General features: G+C 40.8%; 1 pseudogene; it reads right to left on the minus strand.

Annotated features, from left to right (window-relative positions):
* LOC149218532 (uncharacterized) overlaps positions 1 to 12700 on the minus strand; it is a 37146-nt pseudogene that overhangs the window by 23543 nt on the left and 903 nt on the right.

The raw sequence follows: 12700 nt of genomic DNA on the forward strand, positions 1-12700 counted from the left end.
AAACATGCTCTTACCAAGTGGTCTTAGGGTGTCAAAGTCAAATTTTGTCATTTCAGTGAGTCTTCAAGTAAAACTTGATCACTAGGTCTTAGGTCTAAAATTTGTTTTCCAAAATTTTCCAAGTGTTTATCCATGTCACCATTTGGTTGAGTGTACTATCATTGAAAAATTTATTATCATCATTTCAAGTTCCAATGGGTCATTTTACACCTTGTTCGTGCTTCAGTTGTACTTGGGTAAGGCCCATTTCCCTCTCCTAGGGTTTTGAAGGTAATTTTTCTTGGATGGCCAAATGATCAAAAAACCTTGTGTCCTAATGTCCATACACTTTCCCCTATCCATAATATACCTTCTTAAAGAATTTCCATCACTGATATCCCTCAAAATTGTCATTTTCCCACAAACCCTATCTTATTGCTACAATTTGACAATTTTCTAGGTTAGGCATGTGTTTTGCCCTTTTGGACCCCTTCCCCTCACTCAATATTTGAAATTCCACTTTCCCCTACTTCTTAACATCCCTCCCTACTTCCAAAAATTTTCTCAATAATTTTTAAGCCCCTCATCCCTTTCATTTCCCTTCATATCTACAAATCCCTTGTTCCACATATCAGGATAGGTTTTCTTCAAACTATGATTCTGAGCAAGAAAAGTTGCATTTGACAAAAGTGAGAGAGGTTTTTGTCCACCCTTGACCCAAGAAGAAAAATATCTTTCATTTTTTACACAAGTTTCATGGTTTGGGAGAAATTTTGAAAACATCATTAGCCTCAGGAGGATTGATGCACTTCTGGAGGGACCTTGGGAAAATCAATATTTAACCTAGCCGGGATGACCAAATGACTTGCTTGATGAGTCAAATGATAACTATACAAAGAGATATTTCCAAAGAGCTATCATGAGCTTAATTTGGAGTTGAGGAAGACCTTCAAAGGTTGACTGCAATAGCACTCTACATTTAGGCAGCCTCATTCTACACATTTTGACTAGTCTTGGGAGATTTGACTTTTGACAGGGCAAATGAACTCCAAATTGCAAAATTCAAGATGTTTTGGAAAGTATACTCGACAAGATTTCTAACAAGCTATCACATGCCCAATTTGGACACCAGTAAGTCCTTCAAAAGTTGTCTGCAATAAGGCATTACGCATCAAGAGGTTGGCGGTGTGCGTTAGGCAGGTGCTGCGCATCAAAGCAATTTTCCCTTTAGAAATTTGAACTGGCACTGTGCATTGGGCTGGTGGCGCTACGCATTGGTCTGTGAAGCTTCCAAACCCTTAAAACTCATCTTCACTCATTGCCATTGCTTCATTCACCTCTTTTCAAGTAAGTATACCCTCTCCTTCAGTTTAAGCTAGGGTTTTCATGCATGTTTAATGGTTTATGCCTCTTAAATATCAAACCCTAATTTGTCTCTAAAATACCTCATACACTACAAACTATAGTTGCTTATTCCCTATTTCCTAATTTCATTTGCCCTAAACCTACCCCTTAATCCCATCTTCCCTAAGTCCTATTCCCTTCCCCCATTTTCCCAAAAACCTAATCCCTCTATAAAACCCTAACCTTCATATTACAAACCCTACTCATTCCCTTACCTCACACCCTCACTGTTTTTTCGTTTTGTAAATCTCTTCATACTAATCTTTCCATCACTTGTTAACCCACCACTCATCAATTATCACAAGAGAGACAACCTTAAAAATGGAGAGGGACAGTGAGTATGATTATGAGGAGGACACCCTTAGTGAAAGTTCTAGGAAAGGAATTTGTAGCAGGTATACAAAGGGAAAGGAAAGGTCCAAGAAAAAGAGCTTCATGATGATGTTGAAAGGGAATTCCAGCTTGAGGAGCATGATGATGATGTGCCACATCATCACACTCAGGTAATTGATCTTGAAAACCCATCATTAGATCAAAGCATGCTTTTGAAAGAGAAATAGGCTCATATTCACATGTTAAATGATAAGTTGGCTAGAGCTAGATATATTATCAATTATCTAGAGCAAGAGAACAAGCAATTGGAAGATAAGAAAGTCCTCATCGAACTACAAATAATAAAGGATGACAAGCTCAAGATCTTGGCTGAGGCTTCACTAGCCCAACAAAGCAACCAATGAGGGACCCTTGTGCCAAATCTGGGCAAGTTTGCGCAGCGCCACCAGTTCTGTGCTTTTGATTGGGACATATTTTGGAGAAATGGATTATATATTTGGATTTAGCATCAAGATTACATCAATCCCTGAAAGTTTCATCAAATTTGGAGCAAATCTTGGTCACCTAGAGGTCAAAAAACCATCAAAATATTCCCTCTCTGCCACTTTTTGGACACATAGGAAGCAGTCTTTGGAGAATCCACTTTTGAGGCAACAAATCACCTCCAAATCAGAAAATTCAAGATGTTCCGGAAACTAGACAGGCAAACCTTTCCAACAAGCTATCTTGGGCGTGATTTGGTGGAGTGGAAGCCCTACAAAAGTAGGCTTGAAGTGGCGCTGTGCATTGGGATGATGGCGCTGCGCATAGGGCAGATTTTGCCAGTTTTGCTCAGAACTTCAAATTTCTCCTAGTTTGACTACCAGTTGACTTTTTCTCTCTTCCTTGGTAAATTTATTATTGTAAATGATGTAATGCAATGTAAATATGAATGTAAAATGACTTGAGGGGGTAGATACATCAGTTGAAGGTGGTTTGGAAGTGAATGTATCAATTTCCATGGTTTTAGAGGCAAGCTGCTCCACTGCCTATTTTCTTGTTCCCGGTTTAGATATGGTTGAAACAGTCCCTCATCTCTTGGATTTGACCCTTGATGGATAGCATAGGTGGTTTGTTTTTCTATATCATGTGTTTTTTCAGTCATTAGAAAAGGTTGGACTCTTGCGGATGCTTTGAGCTTCATTGTACATCACTACAACGATTTGGCAAGGAAATAAACCAGGGTTTGCAGCTATTTTTGTGGGATTCTTGTGGTAATGTGTCTTGGCATTGTTTCTCCTTTTGTCATTAGTTTTTCTCATGTGTTATATGTGCCAAAATCTATTTCATTCTTCTTAACTAAATGAATCAAGATAGATAGGTAGAATACATTGATAACAATGCTCTACCTTGGGAATACATTAATACATTTAGTTTTTTATGTTTTCAACTGTTTGAAGAGGATTCATGATGGTTGCATGCCCTCTTCAGCTCCTCACCAGTCTTAGACCTACCATCTCACTCAAATCCAAGAGCTAAAACACCTACCTACCTCGCCCTACAGAACACCCTACATTCTTGACTTGATTTCCCGGACCCAAGCTGCCCGCTCCATTTGATCCAGCAACCAACCATCAAAATCAACCAAAAAACCTAGAGATACTATACCTAGCCTAAAATCCATATTCATTTCAGTCATCTCAACTAATATTGACAAGGAGAGAGCCCTATCCCGACCTGGTAGGGCTAGCTGCCAGGTTAAGTGTGGTTTGTGGTTATCCTAGGATTGCCTCCCTTTTGCTCGAGGTCAATCTAGGCTCTAACATTATTAAGTAAAAGTTCCAAGACAAATGTTTACAATGTACATCACTAGCCCCAATAGTGGAGAATTCGAGCCACTCCTTGCTCCTCAAAGAACTAGTTGATCTCTCTAATGCTTTGCGGGAGGAGCCAAGGTGAAAATTCCTTTACTCATTAAATGAGGGAGTATATATAACCAAGGGTTAGTCTTTGACTACCCTCATGACTGTTTGACTTCCTATGACTTTTCAAGTTACATGACTCTTTACATTCCATGTGTGTCCTTTTGACTTCCACTTTACAATACATTTGAATACACTATACATGATCCACAATAGTGATGTGGCATATGACCACTCATGACATGGATCGCTTGATGATTTGGCAATGTCATGTCAATGTTGCTGCTAAGTGTTGGATGTCCTCTTGAAGATGCTTTCTCTTCACCTCGATATGGCTTGGAGATGTGAAATATTTAATGATCTTTAGTCTTGGATAGTGGTCGCAAACTTGTGCCCCTTCACTTTCTCTTGAGTGATCAACTTCTCAGTTTAGCTACAAGAGAGTCTTTATGCATGCTTCCCTCCTGCTTCTCCTTCTCCATCATATTTTATGACATGATAGGGTACCTGCTCCTGTAAGTTACTCATGACGAGATAACATCAATCCGAAAACCTCGCTAGTCTAAGATGATACATTCTGGTCCACAAACTGAGCCTGAAACAAGTGACAGGCTGGGAAGAGGGACTCAGTGATTGTGCAATGTGCAGTTCTAGTAGCCAGGGGAAAAGCTTGAGCTCTGAGACTGCACAGTGAGCAACTCAAGGAGGCCTAAAGGACAAGGTTGCGCGGTTTCCAGATCCAGTGTGATCAGGCTAAGGGAATGGACACTAAGAGAGCTAAATGTGCACTTTTGGGAGTTAGGAGAGGTTGGGATTCTGCGAAAATGCATAGTTCAAGCACTCAGGGGATGGGCTTGAGGCTTGAGGATGTGAAGTGTGTAGTTTAAGTTGGGCTAGAGGACAAGACTGGGAAATTCTAAAGGTCAAGGCTAGGACTTGGGCACATGAATTGTGCAGTGCAAGAGTCCTAGGAGATAGGAACTGCACATTGTGTAGTGAAAAGTAGCAAGGTCATAGCTAGAGGGCTGAGACTATACAATGCACATCTCAAGAGAGCCCCAAAGAGGCTAGGTTGTTTGGTCAGGAAGTTTTTCCGAAAATTGCTAGGTGTGGGATCGGTGAGATAGGTGATAAACTGTGATGAACCTTGAATGTGATCACACACTTAGCATACTTTGACAACATGAAAACATAGATCATCCAAACACATGAACAAAAAAATTCCTCGTGTGTGACTACTTTGAGACAAGATATGACAAGTGAAACACTTAAGATAAAATTTGGGATGATCATGACAACACTTGTGCGATGGTGCTTAGGAATTTGTGTATGGGTGCAATAGATGTTTACATAATTAGAACAACTCATATACACAAAGACATACCTTTTAAACCATCAAAATAGGCTTCCGAACATTGCGCAACAGCCAAACATGCCAAAAGACGACAATTAACCCAACATGAAAAAGGGAGCAAAGCACTACAAGAAAGCTCATGAGATAAGCTTCAATTTTTGTGACAAGAATGTACAAGACCAAGGAAGGCTCTGAAATTGAGTGTAAGACAAAATTTTGGAGGGTGTTGTAGCATTTACAACAACACCATGTATGCAATGTGAGTGTGGAGCACAACTCCATTATAGATAAGAGTGATAAGTTACACAATAATTTAAATAATAGGAGAAAATCCTCTAAATTCCCCTATTACATTCATACATACGAATCAGATATCCTCAATAATGACTATATGATATCTATATATACTTGTTTACACATTGTACATGTGGCCTGTTTCTTATTAAGCCAACCCTATTGCATGTACCTTTACATATTACATGTACATTTAACCCCATATATTCCCTCTTTAGGCTCATATCATAATACCATCTAAAAGGATTTGTCCTAAAATATTTATAATTAAAAGTGTTACATGTGATAAAACCAAATAATAGGATTTCCTTATGTTCCTAAATTCTTCTTTTCATTGATGATGATCCATCCATCCAAACTCAATCCTTTTCAATCTTAATTCTTGATGGTTTGTTGTTGCATAATTTTATTTAGTTGATTTCACGTAATTTTGTTGTAACTTCTCCAATTTGTAGTAGTTGTTAGTCTTTGATGCTATCCTATTAAATAATAATTTTGTGATGCATGCCCTACTCCATGAATATTGATGAGTATTCCAAATTCTTCCTCGATAATTTTGATATTGATATTCTTTTATTTCATGAAATGTTTCCTCGTAATGAGGATGATGATATGGGTTCACATATGAAGTCTTTCCTTCATTTTGCCTAACCATTTCATTTGTCTTCATTTCAGAAACAATGGCCTTCTTTATCCTTTGATAAATTTTCATCATTGCAGTGTTCGTATTTATCCACAGATAAGGATTCTCGGAGCATTTTCTATAAAGATTGGCACAACTGAAGTTTTGTATTGAATGTTTGGCGACTGACTCAAGAGACCAACATAATACTGGTATGAAAGTAAACTTAATGGCCATCAGTGAATAAACAAAGACAAAGCAATGTAGAATATAGATGAAATCATTGGTAGCAATCAAATACTGAAGCCACAATTCAATAGCTTGAATATTCCATGCCCTTGGCCTCCCATATTGTGAATATATCGAATAATAACATGAGAATCCAGTGCCCACTAATGTAAAATGGTAAGCCCAATCTAACAGACCTCAAATATAAAATGGAAGCATCCCCATTATAGCCATGATCACTACCTATAACAACCCCCGTTTTATTTTGCACGTAAATAAATAAAACCAAGGTCATGGGACACATTACAAGATGAATGGTGGGAAAACAATATAATTGACATAACTTGTGGTTTAAGAATGGCTATGAAAATTGGGAAAGGAATAGGAAAGGAAAAGAGGCAATAGTTGGAATTTAATTATCAAAATAAAGGAAAATAGGAGAAAAATAAGGTGAAGAGACACAAATATGCATGCAAGGGAAATTAGAGGAAAATGAAAGAAAAATGAGACATCAATAATAAAAAGGTATCAGAGAATCAATTTCTAGATTTTTTATAGTTTTGAGTTGAGCTCTTGTTCATTCTCTCTTACTCTCTTGCACACTTAGAGTATTCATGGAGCACTCTAGCATTCATTTGGATTTGGAAGAAGGTAAGAAAGAAAGCAAAGGGCAAGAAAAGGAAAGCAAGGAAATACAAGGAGACATTTGGATCAACAACTACAATAGGCTTGCTTTGTAGGTAATAGGTTTCATGTGTGATCTCCTTGTTGGTTTTTGGATGCGTAGTATATGCATGTGGTTCCTTGGTTATGTGTTTTCATTGGCATGGATATTTGCCTAGATTGATAGTGGTTTTAGCCTTGCCTTGCCATTTCCTGGTTAGGCATGATGTACTGGGTTTCCTATTTGGTTTTTTATTACTTCTCAGGTTTCCTATGATTGTGGGTTGGAAAAAATTCTCTAGATCCTTGAAACAACTTTGGCTCCTTGAAGGTTGTGGGTTGAGTTGGGAGATCTCTAGATCCCTATAACAACTTGGGTTCCCTGGAGTTTGTGGGTTGAGTTACTAGTTCCTAGAGCCCTAGAAAACTTGGTAGAGACCATTATGGTTGATGTTAGTGATTTCTGGACCATATAGGTGAGGTCACTGTGCTTGAGGGTTGAGATGGTTTGGCCTTTGGAAGCCCTAGTTGGTTTTATTTTGGTTTAACCCTTATAATCTCACATTCATGTTTGGAATATGGTGCGGGGTGATTGGTTGAAAGAGAGATTTGGTTTAGCCCAATATATGGTCAGGTGGTATGTGGAAGTCCCTGACTTGGTTGGAATTCTCATATGTTAATATGAGTTATTTTCATATTGTGATCTATGAGCACTTATACTGGTTATTATGGTGATTTTATGGTTGATTTGCCATGGTTTATATTCCGGTTATATGTTGGTTATATGCATGGTTCTATTGTGTGCTCTAGTTATGTCTCTTGTTCATGATTTGATACGTTACTGGATGGTTGATGAATGCATGGGCTAACAAGTGTTATTGTAGCTAGCTTGAGAGGGCATTGAGCCTTCTTGGTGATTCTCAGATGAAGTTCAAAATTTTATGATCAAATATGCATTCATGACCTGTAGCTAATATGTTTTTACTATTTGTTTGATGAAATGTCTATCTTATATTAGGCCTGTCTAGGTCAAGATCTTGCTCAAGTTTTGATTGTATAGCATTGTTATCATCATTTTCATGATTCTAGAAAGTTACAGGAAGTTCTGGGTAGTGGTATGGAGGCTACCTTGAAAAAGTGGCATAGATCTTGCGACTGCATGCACAATACAAAGGAAATTGGGTCATAAACACATGGAGATAAGCCTATGGGTGTGGTTATAGCCTCCCAACTACATGCATAAAGTGTTATGGGTGCGGTTTGGGCGTAAACCTAGTGAAAAAGAGTTCCGACTCAGGGATTGATCACCTGTGTTAGAGTCGGTCTGGTCAGCCCTCCGTCAGAGATCAAAGCTCTTTCTGCATTTCAATTTTAGGTGTCTCGCTCCATCCACTCAGCTGCATTTTGCTAGGGACATGTCATGATCTGACGGAGGAAGTCATGCTACTCATTTTCCCTCATGTCTGGCCCCCGCTGGTTCAGGTCTTGCTCCACAATCACTGAAATTTATGATAGCCAAGGTCTGGTCATATTACAGGTCAAAGTCCTTTTTATTGCTGGGTCTAGGAAATCATCAATGTGGTTTTTGAAAAAAACATGTCCAGAACAAAGTCATGCAGGCCAGAGGGAGACCTTATACAGCTACGGTTCCGAAAGCTTCATCATCACCTGAAAAGATAGCGACTCTTCTTCAAAACTCTGTTTTGAATAAAAGTCAAACAAGGTCAACTATGACAAAATTTTCCAAAAAATTGATAGTTGACATTTTCAGACGTAGTCATGGATTTCAAAGCCAGAGGCCCAGTCACACAGTCCCCGCAAAGAATGCCGAAAATTTTATCATGAGAGCCAAAATTTCAAAGAAAAAAGGAAAAACAGTGTTTTAAAAGTCAATGAAAAGTGCAAAACTCAAACATTAGAAAGTGGGTCTTCAAAGAGGAAAAAATTAAACCCAACTCTCTCAAAGCCTATATATATTTGTTTTGGCCCAAGACTAAGTCATTGTGTTATGAAAAAGCTTGAGAGAGGCATTGTTGAAGAAAAGAGGGCTAAGGAGGAGGAATTCGAGTAAGGAGGGCAGATTTCTAGGTGGCGCGGTGCACACACCAGGGCGCGCGACGCACACAGAGGGCGCGACGCATCGACAACCAACCCACAGTGCAAAATCCACAAGGGCGTGACGCACTCAGGGCGCGCGGTGCAGTGGGCTTGGTGCATGACGTACACAACCAGGGGCATAAAAACAGTGCCAAACCGTTTCAAATCTTTGTGAAAGCTATCAAATCACGAGGTAGGCCTTATGACACCTCTTCTCCATCAATTTGGTCAATGTTTAGCTATTTGTAAGATGTTTGAAAGGTATCCAAAAGCACAATGGCCTTCCATGGAAAAAGCAACAAGAAAAATGGTTGATGGGGTTGCCAGATGGTAATGATTAGTATCAAGGTCACTTTCCTCCCCTTGTCCCCTCACTCCTCATCATTTTCACCCCCATTCCTCCTTGTCTCTCAAGCAAACCCCCTAGAAAATCCCCCTAAAACTCCCTCCCCTGTTTTTCAAACAAAAATTGTGTCGTTTGACCGCGCGCGGCGCACACACAATGTGGCGCGGCGCACTCAGGGCGCGTGGTGCACTGGGAGCCCGGCCACAGTGTTAACATTACACTGGCGCGGCGCATACCCGGCGCGCGGCGCACAGGCCTGTGAGCCTAAAAAAGCCACGAAACCGCCCAAATTTTTTGAAATTGGCTCTCATCATTGCAAAAGTGGCCCTAGACACCTTCACCACTGATCCTAAACTCAAAGAAAATTGTGATGTTGGTGACCATGAAATCAAAGGAAAATCTTTATTAAGCAAATACAAAAATGACACAAAGAGGGACAAAGAGCTAGGGTTTTGCTACAGTAACGTGATAACTAGATATGCTCCTATCCTATCTCTATCTGCTAAATTCTCCTGGAGAAAGTTTTCCTAATAGTTACCCTAGCTACATTGTAAACATATCCCTTTGTCCCCTTTACTCCTATAGCTCAAAATGTCCTTAACCCTACCCCATAAAAACCATACCCCAAACACTCCCAAATCCCTGATAAATTTCTCCTTTTAAACCCCTGTTCCCCTTTTCATCATTCCCCTCCTAACACTCCCCTGTTTTATTGTCCCCTTGGTAACAGATTTTCAGAGCATTCATCAGTGTCATTGGATTCAGAGGGCAGCATTAAACTCAGGGTACAAGCAACAGTGATGGCATCAGAAAATTCATCATATTATGATTGGGATACACACAGTGACACATCTTCAGGAGAGAGGGCCCATAGGAGACATCACCAAAGTGGCAGACATCTCAGAGACAAGCCCAACACCCTCACATAGCTACAGGCATGCCCACTTGCCATGTCTTGTTTCCAGCACTTGGCATGTTATGAATTTTGCCAAAGGGTGGCAAATGTCAGAGTACATCATGAGTTGTCCCGCCTTTTTGCACTTCATCTACAGGGAGGCCAATCTGTCCTGGATGGGGTCACTTTCACCTTGACACTGGAGGCTATATCAGTGGCAACAGGGATACCTAACGTTGGGGAGCGGTGGTATAAGAAGAAGAAAGTGGAGAGGCATCACTATGAACCCTATATCAAGAACAGCTGCTTGAGCCAACTCACCAGAGTTTTTCCATTCAGATTTTTGAGGGAGGAGTATGCCCCACTCATGAGATTGATCATGAAGTATTTCAGTTGCGAGGGGAGGTTTTCTCGCCTTTATGCCTATCACATCCGCTTCCTTATGCACTTCACCAGGGTGAAGATGATGAGCCTCCCATTTTTTATCTGCGACAACATCGAGAAGATGAAAAAGTTCATGCAGCGCAAGACCCCACGACAGCAGCTAAATAGTGTTTATCATTTTTCTCTCATCCAGATTTTGGTGACCATCAGCTGGGATTACAGGGTATTGCTTGGGAAGACTTCATCTCCCGTGATTTCTTCAGCACTCCACTGGTGATATCAGAGGCAGAACATGAGATGGGAGGTCCTTCACATCAGTTTGAGCATGATACAGGAGGTCCTTCACAGTTTGAGCATGAGGAAGGAGGTCCTTCACATCATTTTGAGCCTGAGATGGGAAGCCCTTCACATCAGTTTGATAGCCATGAGACTGCCACCATGCCAGTATACATCACATATCAGAGAGGCTATCCGAAAGGCACCAGACCTTTGTTTGCAGCATCAAAGCGAGCGTTATCTCCACCTGGGGTGGAAGGGGCCTCACTTCCTACATCGACGACACAGGTAAAGGAAAAGGGCAAGAAGCCCAAGCACGAGGAGGGGCCTTCGGGTGTGCCATCAGGTGAGCAAGAGACTGAGTTTGTTCTCCTCCAGGATGATGCGACAGATGCAGAACCCACCAATGAGGAGCTTATAGAGATCATCAAGGAGAAGCAATCAGAGATTGAAGACTTGACCATTGATCTAGAAAGGGCCAAGTGTAACATGAACTACCTGGAGTGGAGAAAGAAATAGCTTGAAGACCAGCAGATGATCATGGAGCTGCAGAGCATCCGTGAGTAGCGCCAAGCTACTCAAAGAAGAAGGGTTCCGCTCACATCTTTGGAGCAAGAAATCAATGAAGACTGGGAGTCCTACCTTGAGAGGGTCAACATGCACTTGGAGCAATGGTTGGACAAAGCAAATAGGGAGAAAGACATGCTGAGGTGCATGACTCATCACTACCAGGCCTGAAACATGAGTTCCAAAGCAAGAATCAGGAGCCTAAAGGCAAAATTGAGCAAAGCGACAAAAGAGGAAAAGGAGGCAAAGGAGCAAGATCGGCTTCGAATCTTGGTTGAGGCTTCCTTGGCCCAGCAAAGCACTTCATAGGGAACCTCCAGCCCAAATTTCAAGGAATTTGGGCAAATTTTGGTCACAGGCAAATTTTTTGGGCACAAAACAAGAAATTTCTCCCTGTGCGCCGCGCCACTGGCGCGATGCTAAAAATATAGAACTCGGATAGAGGAACGGTTTGCATATTTGGATTCAACATCAAAAAATACGTCTACTCGTGTCCGGGCTAGAAATTTTGACAAGTTTTGGGTCTCCTAAAGGTCAAAAAAACCCAAAAATGGCCTCTTTGCCACTTTTTGGACACACAGAAAGCAGTCTTGGGAGAATGAATTTTTGGAGGGGCAAATGAGCTTCAAATTCAGAAATTCCAGTTGGGTTGGAAAGTAGACAAGATAGGATTTCCAAGAATCCCATTTGGGCACATTTTGGACACCTACAAGTGCCCCAAAACAGGCTCCAAAGTGGCGCGACGCACAGGGAATTTGGCGGGGTGCACAGGGGAAAAAAACGGCCAAATTGCTCCCGTTTCGCGAAATTTTGTGTCGCGACTTCTCCAAGTGGGTCGGGTCATCTACTCTTCGGTTTTTTTGCACCAAGGGAATCTTTTAAATTATTTTCTCTCCAAGTGGGCATATATCCAAGTGGCAAGAGAATGCAAAGGGTCACCCCAGCCAAATGTCATGCTTGAGAGCGTTGCACCTGTAGCTGATGGTTGGTTCTCCATCTTCTTTTCGAAATGATTTGAGTAACTTCCCAACCCCTGGGCGTTCCATCTCTTCTCTACACTTTCTATATATTGTAAGCAAGTTATTTGCAAAGGGTTGGCTGGCTTGTAACTTCTAGGAGACTGTGGGAAAGAAACTCTGTTTCTGCACTGTGTATTTTTGACAGAGAGTTAATGAAAGGCAGCGGCTCTATTTCATGAGATTCTTGTGGTTGTGAGTGTGTAAAATGTGTTCTCATGTTCCATATGTATCTTGTTATGTTCTATAATTCATTTCATGTTTCATTTCAGTGAAATTTTCTAAGTGAGATTAGGTAGAATTCAATTTATATTGCTCTGCCTGTGGGAAAATTTCCTGTG

This window comes from Pinus tabuliformis, chromosome Q (genome assembly GCF_031772625.1).
Source record: "Pinus tabuliformis cultivar Carrire ecotype Pingquan chromosome Q, CPIR1, whole genome shotgun sequence".
In the NCBI taxonomy this organism is placed as follows: Eukaryota; Viridiplantae; Streptophyta; class Pinopsida; order Pinales; family Pinaceae; genus Pinus; species Pinus tabuliformis.